The sequence below is a fragment of the Schistocerca americana genome, chromosome X (assembly GCF_021461395.2).
Source record: "Schistocerca americana isolate TAMUIC-IGC-003095 chromosome X, iqSchAmer2.1, whole genome shotgun sequence".
NCBI classification, from domain to species: Eukaryota; Metazoa; Arthropoda; class Insecta; order Orthoptera; family Acrididae; genus Schistocerca; species Schistocerca americana.
In genome coordinates, this window is record NC_060130.1 from 541,240,098 (window position 1) to 541,253,400 (window position 13,303).

The following is a 13,303-nucleotide window of genomic DNA, read 5'->3' on the forward strand; positions in this document are numbered from 1 at the left end:
ACAGCCCACACCTCTGCAGCCTCCCTGCAACACAGATGGCCCTGGCTCTGATCATACTTTGAGCTTTCCACAGACTAACACGCATTCTCGAACTCTAAACTTTTTCTCACCTGTTGCCCCTGCGCCGGCTCCAGTCGAGCTTCTGCTACCATTCTTGGCACGTCTCGGTGACTCATGCGCGTTGGTCTTCCACGACGCGTCAAACCAAACTCACACGCGACGTGTTGAGCTTCCGCAACTGCAATAGACACATTACGGTATCTCACCCGCGTCGGCCTTCCACAGCGACGGGTTGCGCTCAACCACAACGTGTCACCTTCACGCTGAAGTCACCTTCACGCTGCCAGCCTAACAGCCATCGTTACCATATCCTCTGGAGGCACACTCTCCTGGAATACTACAGCAACAACAGCTCGATTCAGGCAGTGCCATTATGAACTCAACCCCACCTGTTCTTGTGAACATTCTACAATGCTTACTGACGCTGCCGCCATTTAATCCCAACAGAGCTGCATACTAGTTTAAAATTGTGGACGAAATGTTCGACCATTACTAACTTGACGAGTCAACCAGGTTTCTGTGCCTCATCACCCACCTGCACGACCAGGAGGACTTGATTACTGACCTGGTCGAAACCCTGGACTCATTTACCAGGTACACTCTAGCCAAAAAGACAGTTCTACGTTGGCTTGCATGCTCAACTGAGGCAGCAATACGGCAAGTGCTCCATGTCGAGCAACTAGGCAACGACAAACCTTCCCAGCTCTGGAGACGCCTACGTATCCTGGTCAGCACCAATCTACTCTCTGACACAGCTCTCCTCGTCATCTGGTCACATCCACTTTGTTCTTTCTCAAAGGTCTCCTGAACCTGTTGAGCAAAGAATGACAATTGCTGACAAGCTGCACGATGCATCACTGCTGTATTTCGCCAGCTACTGCCTACCTGACAAGTCTGAGGTTCAGGCTCATCGCCCTGTGTCTGGACGCAGCTGGGGCCGTACTGTACCGACCGTTCTGCTCGCTCCGGGAAGCAGTAAACAAGCAACTGGGACGTCACTGGCTCCACCCATAGTCAAGCCCCCTCATGCAACCGAACCTGCTACGGCCACTGAACCTTGGCCACCGCCAATGGCAACGAACTTAATGCAGGAAATGCAGCCGCGCTACCCGTACTGTTACTTCCACGCACGGTTTGGTGAGGCAGCACAGAGCTGCAGACCACCCTGCTACTTCCCAAAGGCCAGTCGCAGGTAGGTCTGGGTGCCACCTCCTGTGCACAACATGACAGGCACCCCCCAGTGCTCCATTCTGTCCGGGAACGACCGGATAATTGCAGACGACTTTACATTAAAGACATTTTGTCAGGATACCTTTTCCTAGTGGACACAAGCGCCGATGTTTCGCTGCTGCCTACGTCCTCAGCATCGTCAAACATCCGCCCTCATCATACTTCACTGCAAGCCGTGAATTCAACTAAACTACAATGCTCGGGCTCAAATTCCCACATTGTCTCACTCTCCGCAAACTACAAACTTGAGTGGACTTTTTTTAGTGTGCTAAATTGACAAACCTATACTAGGCATTGACTTCTTGCGACACCACAAACTTTCACCGGACCTAGTGCGAAACACCGTGTTTCATCATCCGTCCAAGACTCATTTCCCCTGTGCTCTGTAGAGCAAACCCCCCTGTGACACTTTGGTCCAGGCTCATCTCATTCATACACGCTCGCCTCTGTTGACGACATTAGAAGAAACCATGCACAAGTGCCTTTTTGAACTTGAACACGTCGCTCGCCTATGGAAGGAAAACTTTAAGCTCTCCCTCTGGCTCCACGAAACACAGCTCCAGCTCTCCGATGCAGCAAAGGAATTACAGACACTACAGCAAGGACAAAGCAAGATCAGTAAGTGTGACGAATCTGCATGCAGTCCCAGCAATCGAGCCTCCATGTGTTTACCTCCCACTACCCCTCGCAACTGTGCTATCAAGACTGCCATAACATGTACTGACAGTTCTGCAAGGCCACACTCTCCTAACACAGCAGAGGTTGACACTCGGCCGGACACAAGTGTGCATGCGCAATGAGCATCACGTGTTCCTGAACTGACTGCTCCTACCCCGCCCCTCGCGGACAGCACCTCAAACTATGCAACTTCGGATCCTGCACGCCACCGTGAGACCACCACTGACAACACAAACAGTGCAATCGCGCCAAGCATTTCAACTGGGACCATGCTGCCACAGGTCACGCCCTCAGACAATGGACTCAATAACAGCTCACGAGCTCTACCGAGCTCACCCGACCACGGTGCCACTGCTTTGGGCTGGCGGCCATCTTGTCGTGTTGACTCCTGCTACACTTTGCCACCTCAGCTCCCATAGGATCCGCCGAGTGGCTCCGAACACCACGACCGCGCCCCGCCTGCCCTGCCCGCCACTTATTGTAAACAAACCGCCTGCTGTGACATTTCCTGTCGTTACCAACGGCACGGTTCACAAGCTTCGCCTTACACCAGGTCCACCGATCTCCAGTAAACCACGTCGACTTTGTCCCGAGCGCCTCTCGGACCTTAAAACTCAGATTTCTGAACAACTAAGCTCCAGCGTCATAGAACCCTCTGCCAGTAGCTGGTCTACGCTCATACATATGACACCCAAGAAAGACGGGTCCTGGCACATGTGTGGAGACTACTGTCGACTAAATGCACAAACAATTATGGACATCTACCCCATACCCAACATTGCCGACTTTACCAGTTCCCTCGCAGGTGCGACCGCGTTCTCTGTCACTGATTGCAAATGGGCCTACCACCAGATCCCCATGGCACCTGAAGACATCGAGAAGACAACAATCACTACCCCATCGGGTTATTTCAGTTTTGATTCATGCTCTTTGGTGTGAAAAACATAACCCAGACCTGGCAACGCTTCATCAACGAAGATCTATATGACCCAAAGTTCTGCTTTGCATATATAGATGACATTCTTGTGTTCAGCTCCTCCGCTGAGGACAACATTTGACATGTGCAAACTGTTATGAACACTCTCACAGCAGCAGGCATTGAGACCAACCAGGACAAATTGCAGCTACATCAACCCGCTGTCACTTTCCTTGGTTTTCGGGTCTCTGCCGACAGCATTACACTGCTCCCTGAGAAAGTACAAACAATACTAAACCTACCCAGACCTTCGTCATTCAAAGAGCTCTGGCACTTTCTGGGGACAGCTAATGATTATTGTCAACATCTACCTCAGACTGTGGAGATTCAGGTTCCACTGACGGATGCCTTGGCAGGCACCAACACTCCTGGATCTCGGCCCGTTCCATAGACTGCAGCTATGACTGACTATTTCACTACCCTCAAAAATCTTCTTGCTGAGGCCTGCACCATCACGCATCCTCATCCCAATGCGCAGCTTTTCATCACCACAGACATGAGTGATACTGCCATCGGCACTGTCCTTAGCCACAGAATTGACGGCCAAACTTCGCCTCTGCAGTTCTTCTCGCGCAAGCTCACCAATGCACAACGGAAATATTCCGTGTTTGGCAGGGAGTTGCTTGTAGTCTACGAAGCGATCAAGCATTTTAAGACTGACATTGAGGGATATACTTTCTATGTGTTAACGGACCACAAACTTCTGGCTGCAGCCATTACAAACCCGCCACCTGACCCGCCTCCTCGCCGCTTCAGATACATGGACTTCATATGTCAGTTCACCACCGATGTCAGACACATAAAGGGTGCTGACAATATAGTTACTGATTTCCTTTCATGAGTCGATGCTGTCCATTTGCTGTTACACCTCTCTGAACTTCCTAACCTCCTACCCACCGACGAGGAAACACAAAACCTGATTTCAGACTCTACTTCTTCACTACACTTCGTCTGCACCACCTTCCCTGGCATTTCTGGTGAGATCTGGTGCCACGACAGTACGGGCATGTTATGCCCCTTCATGCCAACCACGTTCTGTCGAGCTGTCTTCAATGCATTGCACAATTTAGACCACCCCGGTGTTCGTGCGTTCTCCCGCATCGTAGCGGAACGCCTTTTGTGGAGAATTGTCATCAAGGACTGCCAGCAATGGGCACATGGGGACGCTCCTGTGTCACATGCCAAAGCTGCAAAGTTCACAAGCACACTCCACCCCCCACCCCTCGGCACCTTTTTGATCCCTCCTGGGCTTTTCCAGCATATTCATACTGACATTGTCGGCCCCCTCTCCCCTCTAATGGCTTTCATTATGTTCTCTCGTCTATCGACCGAACAACTCACTGGGTCGAGGCTGTCCCCCTCCCCAATATTATGGCAGAAACTGTTGCTCGAGCTTTCGTCAAGTCATGGATATCGCATTTCGGATGTCCAGCTAGCATCACGACTGACCAGGGCAGACAATTTGAGGCAGCCCTGTTCAACGAGATTTGTAACATTTGCGGCATCTGGCGCATCCATACCACAGCATATCACCCACAAAGTAACGGGCTAGTAGAGCACTGGCACCGCACTTTCAAGGTGGCTCTTTGATGCCATGACTCTCTATGGACCTAGGCCCTTCCCCTTTGTGATCTATAAGGAAGACCCCAAAGGCACAATAGCTGAGTTGGTATACGGCCAGAACATTGTTCTCCCTGGCAAACTTGTGCGTCCTACCACATCTCTCCCTCAGTCTGACTTATCCTCCTTCGTGGACCACGTCAGACGCCACTTTATCAACCTCCATATCCCTCCACCTGCCAGCCATTCCCACCCTAAGGTTCACGTCCCGAAATCTCTGGACAGTTGCGAGTACGTCATGCTCCGAGTTGACACTGTCCATTCTCCCCTCCAACCTCCATATACCGGCCCATACCGAGTTCTCCGGCACTCAGCCAACACCTATGACATCCAGATGAAAGATTCAGCTGTTACAGTCTCTCTCAACAGACTTAAGCCTGCTCATGTCGAGCCTTCTTCTACCCCCCCTTCAGGCCACGACCACGTCACTTACTGTCATGGCTCACGATGCTCCGACCACTCCCTCCACATCGGACTTACACACTCAATCGAGTGACTTCCAGCTCCAGTCGTCAGCTCTACTCCGACCTCGCCTTCTACTCCGGTCTCACACACTCTGTCGAGTGACCACATGCTCACCACGTCGAGCTTACCTATGAGCACGCACATGCCGCCGGGCCCTTCGCCGGTCCCTTTGACCTCTCCACCGTTGCCTGCCTCGCCCTGCTGAGGTTACTCACGCCCCCCCCCATCTTGAACGTGCCCTTGTTCGAGGTGTTTGTGCGTGTCCCCCCGGACATAATCCACAACATCTCAATAATAGCGCACAATTATACACTGTTTGTCATGTGTTTCTCTTCATCCTGTGCTCATGACACAACCTCCATCATTCCCTGCCACCTGGTGAAGTGTGTTCCCCTCCCGCCTGACGTCGACCTGGACAGGCTTCGTGTGTTCACCATGCCCACCGGAGACATCACCGTCGTCACTCCATTCCACCCGCAAACCGCTGGCCTACCTGTCGCCGCACGGCCAGCACACCCAGTACGATGCCCGGCTTGCTTCAACGACTTCCAGGTTCAGTGGCGCAACCTTCCTCCATGACATCTACCCGCACAGCTCCCTGATGACGTTGTCAAGCTGACCGTGGTCCAGCAGCTCCACACCTGCCGATGCTTTAGTCACCCCCTCCCCCCCGGCCTCTCAAGAGTACTCTGTACTGTGGGGGAAGGGGGGGGGGCTATGTGGCGCCGATGAGGTCGACACCAGCATCGATATGCGTTAGCATCGTCTTTGGACTCTGAGCATTGTCTTTGGGCTGCTTCGCCAAGTTAAGTTCTTTGTGAGCCTTGCATGTGTTTAGGTGAATAAATGAACTACTGCTAAATCGGTGTTGTTTGGTGTAACTGACCTGAACAATCTCCTCATATGGACATCACAGCTACTATTACCCAAAGGTTTATGAAAGCCATCAAAGAACTTGTGATTATTTCAAAATACACAGGCTGACAGGTAATAGCTATGAGAACTGATGTCAAATCTGGCAAATGTACATGTTGTTACATTAGATTTTGGAAAAAAAGAATCAGTAATGGAAATTAAAGTGGTGCCAGTGACCAAAATGTAACTTTTCATGAATTGGTACTAAAATGTCAATGTATCAAGGATGCAAATAAAGCTTTAGATGATTTGGAGTGCCCTCCCTTAAAGCTTCATTCCGTTCCAATCACAGCTAGGCCTCACATGGCATACAGAAGCTAGAAAAAATGAAGCATGTTTTGGAAGAAAAAGTGTACCGGGTATTGGACTGCAGTGTTGAAATTTCTGACAGTAGGGAGGATAAAATGCATGATGGAATGAAATAAAAAATGGCTAGTGTAAGAAATCTGAAAAACAAATCAAGTTTTAACTTCAGCATCTCTGTCTTGGTCAGAAGATAAATAATGCCAGAATTCAATGTTAGTGAGTATGTAGTTCAACAGGCAAGAAAACTGAAAAGAGAGATGGATAGTTCATCAGTTCCTAAGCCAAAAATAGATGAAATGATTACTGATATCTGTCACTGGTTTTTACCAAAATGATGAATATACTCTAATGTTACCAGGAGAAAAAGACAAAGTTTGTGTTCAGAAGAATGGGTATATGCAAAAAAATTATCCTCTGCAACCTGAGAGAACTATATTATTGTTTTAAATGGGGGAACCCAAACATTAACATTGGTTTTTCTAAATTTTTTTCTCTACACCAAAGTTATGTGTTTTAGCTGGTACTATAGGCACTTGTTCAGAAGTGTCTGTTCTGTCCACCAAAATGTAAAACTGCTTTTGGATGTGGAATTCAATCAATCAACTTATAAAGAACTTGTAAAATTTCTTGTATGTGACATGGAAAACTATGACTGTATTCTTAATCACTTGGCGATTGTCCAGTGATGACAAAGTATTAGGATTTTTGAAAGAAAAATTATCTTACAAATATGATGATGATTAAACTGAATACAGCCAGTGGATTAACGCAGACCATCAGGCTCAACAGGTTAAGCAATCTGCAACTGTTGATGAATACACTGATTTGTTGGTAACAAAATTACAGGCACTTAGACCACACTCATTTATATCTAAGTGTCAGGAAAGAGATCTAAAAAATTTGAAATAAAATCTAATAACAGAAAAAGCAATTCTGTTAATTGACTTGGTAATTGACTTTGCTGAAAACTACAGTTTTGTAATTCAGAATGAAATCCAGAGTTACCACTGGACAAGAAGCAGCTGTACAATCCACCCCATTTGTGTTTGTGATAAATGAAGAAAATAAATTGATAATAGCAAATCACTGCTTTACAAGTGATGATATGGATCAAGATGTAGGATCTGTAAAGGCTGTTCAGGAAGAAATGGTTAAGTGGTTAGTTGAACACTATCCACAAATCAAGAAGCTGTATTGTTTCACGGATGGATGTGCTGCTCAATATAAAAATAGAAAAAGCTTTAAAAATGTGTGAATACAAAAATGATTTTTCCATTCACATTGAACATTCCTTTTTTGCTATTAGCCACAGTAAATTTGCATGTGATGGATTAGTAGGAACTGTAAAACATGTCTTCAACTAGAGGACAATGTATAAATAGCAAATGTATCTGGTGTTTACAGTTGCTGCAAGGCTAATATCGGAAAATGTTTTTTTTCCATTTTTTAGAGAAAATCAATCTAGACTTCCTATGAGAGAAACTCAAGAAGAGACTTTTGACAACATGCACAATGACTGGTACTAGGAATTTTCACAATTACAAACCACTTTCCTGTGATTTATTAGAAATTAGAAAAATAATTTGTCCTGAAAAGCCTCTCTTGATTTTCTCATTCAATGTAAATGCCCTGCAGTAAACACATACCCATCCTCAACAAACTCTTGAATCAAGCACATTAGAAAGAATACATTTACTTTGATGAAAATGATATGAAGTTAATAGAATGTAATTTCTCACAGTGAATTCAAAACAGAGAGGCTATTAGAACTTTCAGTTGAGAACTCCAGTGACCTTCATTACTGAACCTATATGTTTTCAATTTAAACATCTGTCTGTATAGAATAACTGTCATTTAAATATGCTCATTTGATACCCCTAAATAAAGTTAATATTAGTATCTGTAATGAAAATATTCAGTTAAAATTATTGTTTCGCTATGTACTTTTATTATTTTAACAAAACATTAGACATGTACTAACACTTAGAATTGTAACATAATGTGCTTTAAAAGATCTTCTGAACAATGTTACAAATATTTTAATATATACTGGTACATGAAAAAAAAATCTTATGTCTGCTGAAACCCATGCTATTTATGGTTTTTAATCATATCATATTTGAGTTGCAATAAAAAAACTGGCCTGGTAACAACTTTGTCCATAAATATTTTGAATATTTAAGAATTTGATTTGTTGAAAATTAGCGAAGTTCTGGTTTTTTCCTAAAGTAATGTAATCCAAATGGGAAGCTTCAGACACAGTGTAAGCTTTTTGAAAATTCTCTCATATCTTCCTTCATCAACTATATGAAATATATGGAAGAAATTTTATTATTATCATGGCAAAAATAACAAGAAAAAAAATTTCATGAAATTTTGAGGCAGTGGGTGTCAAGCCTGGATGAACTTACTAGGAATGACCCATCTTTGATCATAGTAAAAAGTTTTCTGATTTCTGATTTATCTGTGTGTCCATTCACAGAAAACCTATTCATATTTTTGTTTTTATTAGAAACCCTGCAACCTTGGGAATTATTTAAGACCAAAACAGTATACTCAGCAGGTTGTAGAACTGTGCTATAAGTGTTTCTCAACTTTCTTTTAACTTTTCCACAAATTTGAAAGTGACCTCATTAATTTTTTTTAAAAAATTCTTTGTAACTTTATGGATTAAATTAAAGCAGTCTAGCTAACTATATGCCTCTCTTAACTTGTGAAAAAAATCCAACTCAAAAGCTTCATATACACTTGAGTTATGGGTATTTCTGTAAAGAAAAACCACTTTGCACGGACATTCTCATAGGTCCAAATCAACAGAACATCACTATATTGAAAATTCGACACAAAAAGACATTTTAGTCTGAGGCCAAAATGAATTTCCAGAAGTTCTTATGTTTCCTGTATAAGAAAATATACGATGTTTCATGAAAATCTGGGATTGTGGGTGGCATGACCTGCGTGATTTGTGGCATGGTATGACCCTCCAACAATTGGCAAAAAAACTGAAATGGCAGGTTGTCAAGACAAATGTCTGAGCTCTCATGATAATTAGCTAAAAAACCAGAGAAATAATGCAATAATGGGTTGGTTGGAGAAAAAGTAGAAAACCAAGAGCCTCTCTCATAAATCAGCAGAGTTGGCACATGTCACTTTGGTCCAGAGTCCATACTAAATTTCAGGTTCCCCTGTCACTGACTCAGAAAGTAAGTTCAAAGGTCGATGGAATGCAGCGGTGTACCATCTCCAGTAGGGCCATATCCAGTAAAGCAGTGCAGCATTCAGTACTATCTTGAGGTTGTTGGCAGCTTTACGTACAAATTCACCTACAAAATCACAAGAAACTAGCAGTGAATTATTACACAGTCAAAATTTGGATACCGCTATTCAAACAACAGCTCAACAAGGAAAGTCTGCGAGATCACAACATACTCCCACTGCATCATATTAGTCATTGGAGAGTCACGTTTCTTCTGGGAGTACAGCTTCAAGCAGCAAGATCTTAACATCTCTGAGAAGATTGTCAAGAAAAACAAAAAAAGTGTCAAGCTAATAATGAAGATTTTTTATCGTCAAGTCACATCTTATGCAAGAGGACACAGCAGACATAAATCTTCCTCACATAGAACAACGTGACAACCTTAACATATACTGTCACAATGTACAAGGATTGAGAAATAAGGTAAGTGAACTTGAAATTCTTACAACTGATACTAATGTTTTGTCAGACATGCACTTACTGTGTATTAGTGAACACTGGCTAAAAGAGTCAGAATTGCCTAATCAGTACATTCAAAATTTCAGATTAGTCCACCACTATTCTAGGAAAAATTACAAAGGTGGTGGAACTTGTATATACATGAGAAATAGCATTAGCTGTGAACCTTTCCATCCCTGTGAAGTGTATTCCTTAGACAAAGACATTGAAATAGCTAGGGTAGTACTTGCCGACCTAAATATGTATATAATGTGTGTATATAGATCACCTAGTGGTAACTTTTCAGTCTTCCTCAGAAACTTTGCACTATTGCTAGAAAAAGCTTGTCACAACAACTCAAAAAATATAATAATATGTGGTGATCTCAACATTGATTTCCTTGAAGAATCTGCTTGAAAATCCCAATTAGTAAATTTAATGATGTCACTCAACTTAAATATGACAGTTTTATGTCCTACGAGATTAAACAGCTGTCTTGTTCAGGTTGCTACTAACACTGATTGCACTGTAAAAATTATAAATGTTGGTTTTTCATATCACAGTGCACTAACAATATATTTTAATCCACCACTCAATGTACTCCCAACAGGAGAAACAGTTATTAAATGTAGAAGTTATAGTGATAGCAACATAAACAGCTTTGTACTTAGCTTAGAGAAAGAAGACTGGTAAAGTGTATTTACTTCCTCAACAACAAATGAAAAATATGACAATTTTCTGCACATATTTTAATATTACTTTAATTGCCATTTCCCAGAGAAAACAAAGACTATCACTAACAAAAAACAGAATGCTTGGGTCACAAAAGGTATTAAAACTTCATCAGTAAAGATGAGGCTGCTGCACAGACTTATCAAACTGGACAGTGGCAAATCCAAAGAGTTCAAGGCATACTATAAAAATTACAAAAACACATACAGGAGAGTTATCAAATGGACTAAAAAAGCTCATAATGATAAAACAATTATGTGCTCTTCCAACAAATGTAAGACCATCTGGGGTATAGTAAAAGAACAGACTGGTAGAAAGTTAAGGATACAGGATAAAATCACACTAAATATAGAAGGACAAAAGACTGAAAATGCACATAAAATTACCAATAAATTCAACAGCTATTTTTCAGAAATTTCCACAAATCTCCTAACCAACTCTTCAAATACTGTTCATTCTCCTCCCACAAATCTCCTGACTAACTCTCCAAACACTGCACACTCTTGTCTCAAAAATAATACTCCTCTGAACTGCTTTTTCCTATCTCCTACAACTCTGTATGAAATTGAAGATATTATTTAAAAAAGAGTCAAAAAGATTTATTCTGCATTGCATGATCTGATACCCTGCTTTTTACTTCATAAGTGTTCAAATTACATCAGTGGACCCCTGTCAAATATCATAAATACCTCATTTTTAGAGGGAACATTTCCAAACCAGCTAAAACTTGCTAAACTTATACCTCTCTACAAGAAGGGAGAGAAAACGGACATGACAAACTATAGGCCAATTGCTATACTATCTACCTTCTCAAAAATATTTAAATACTGTATGTTAACTAGATTAGAAATATGTTTAAATTCTAACAACATAATCACATCTTCCCAGAATGGATTTCGGAAAAATAGGTCAACCACACATGCCTTGTATGCATTTCTGGAAAAGTGCCCAAGTTTCGTTGACCATAAACAACCTGCTGTCGGTATATTTCTTGATCAGTCCAAGGCATTTGACATGGTCGACCACAAGCTGCTGCTTATGAAACTCCATAAGTATGGGATTGGTTCCATAGCTACCTTAGTCAAAGAAAGCAATATGTAGAAATAAGAAATTCAGAGACATTCAGGCACTGCAGGTCAGATATACTACACACAACAAATGGCATCCCTCAGGGATCTGTCCTTGGCCCTGTTCTTTTCATATTGTTCATAAATGATCTCTCAGAACACATACCAAATGCCAGCTCCTTTCTGTATGCGGACAGCACAAATATCCTGATAACCAGTAGAGGTGACACACTGCAACATGCAGTTAATGAAACTACTTGTCATTTACAGTCATGGTTTGAAGCAAATAGACTACTCATAAATACTCAAAAAACTGTAAGTATGAACTTCCATACTACACAAAATCTAACCCCCTTCAATGCAGTTATAGTTATCGGCAAAGATGACATTAAAAACAGGCAGGACACCAAATTTGTTGGACTTACCATCAGTAACACACTAAATTGGAAACGACATATTGAGGCATTGTCACAAAAGCTTAGTAAAACCTGCTATCTATTACGATCATTAAAAGACACAACCAGTGTATATACCTTGAAGCTGGTGTACCATGCCCTGTTTGAGTTTATCTTGAGCTATGGCCTAATCTTCTGGGGAAAGAACTCTGATCCTCTCACAACTTTCAAGTTACAAAAACAAGTAATAAGAATAATGAAATGTAAAAAAGGAACTGGACACTGTAAACCACTATTTCAACAGCTAAAAATCCTGCCACTGCCATGACTCTATATATTGGAACTAGCTTGTTTTACAGTACAGCACTTGGATGCCCTCGACAGAAATGCAGACCGCCACACACATGACACCAGAAACAAAACACAGTTACAAATTATAGCCCACAGCACAAAATTATATGCGAATGTGGTTAAATGAATGGGTATTAAAATATACAACCACCTCCCAACAGACATAAAAACAAGCAAAAACCCAAAAATAATTAGAATTAAATTAAAGGAATTGCTACTAAATCACTGTTTCTATTCTGTACATAAATTTCTTGAAACAATATTTTAATTACTTGCAATAAGCTGTTTATTCAGTTGCAAATGTTTCTACTCAGCAAGATAATTTAATTATTGTATCTTATCTATATTCTGGTACGTGAACTATGTACCACAATATTTTAATTATGTGTAATAATCTGTATATTCACTTGTAGATATTTCTACTTAGTAAGATAATTTAATTATTGTTTGTTATTCATATTCTGTCTGTATCTCTTATATGTATTGTGCTATGTGCAGTATGCACCACCGTCATCTCTCATCACACACCACCTTTTTTATATTTTGTCTATATATTCTATATATATTCTGCTATGTGAGTTATGTGCCACTACTGTCATCTCTCGTCATATACCATCTTAACATAATTTTTCAAACTGACTTGTCCTACATCATGATGTACTTTGCTGTACAAATTATATGATCTACAGGACCAATAATAAATCAAATCAAATCAATCAAATTATTATTCCTTAAGAAGTGTGGTTTTTCACATACATGTTTTGATTTTAATTTTCTCTATAATGTCTTTGTACAATTTATTGCACTGGTTGAT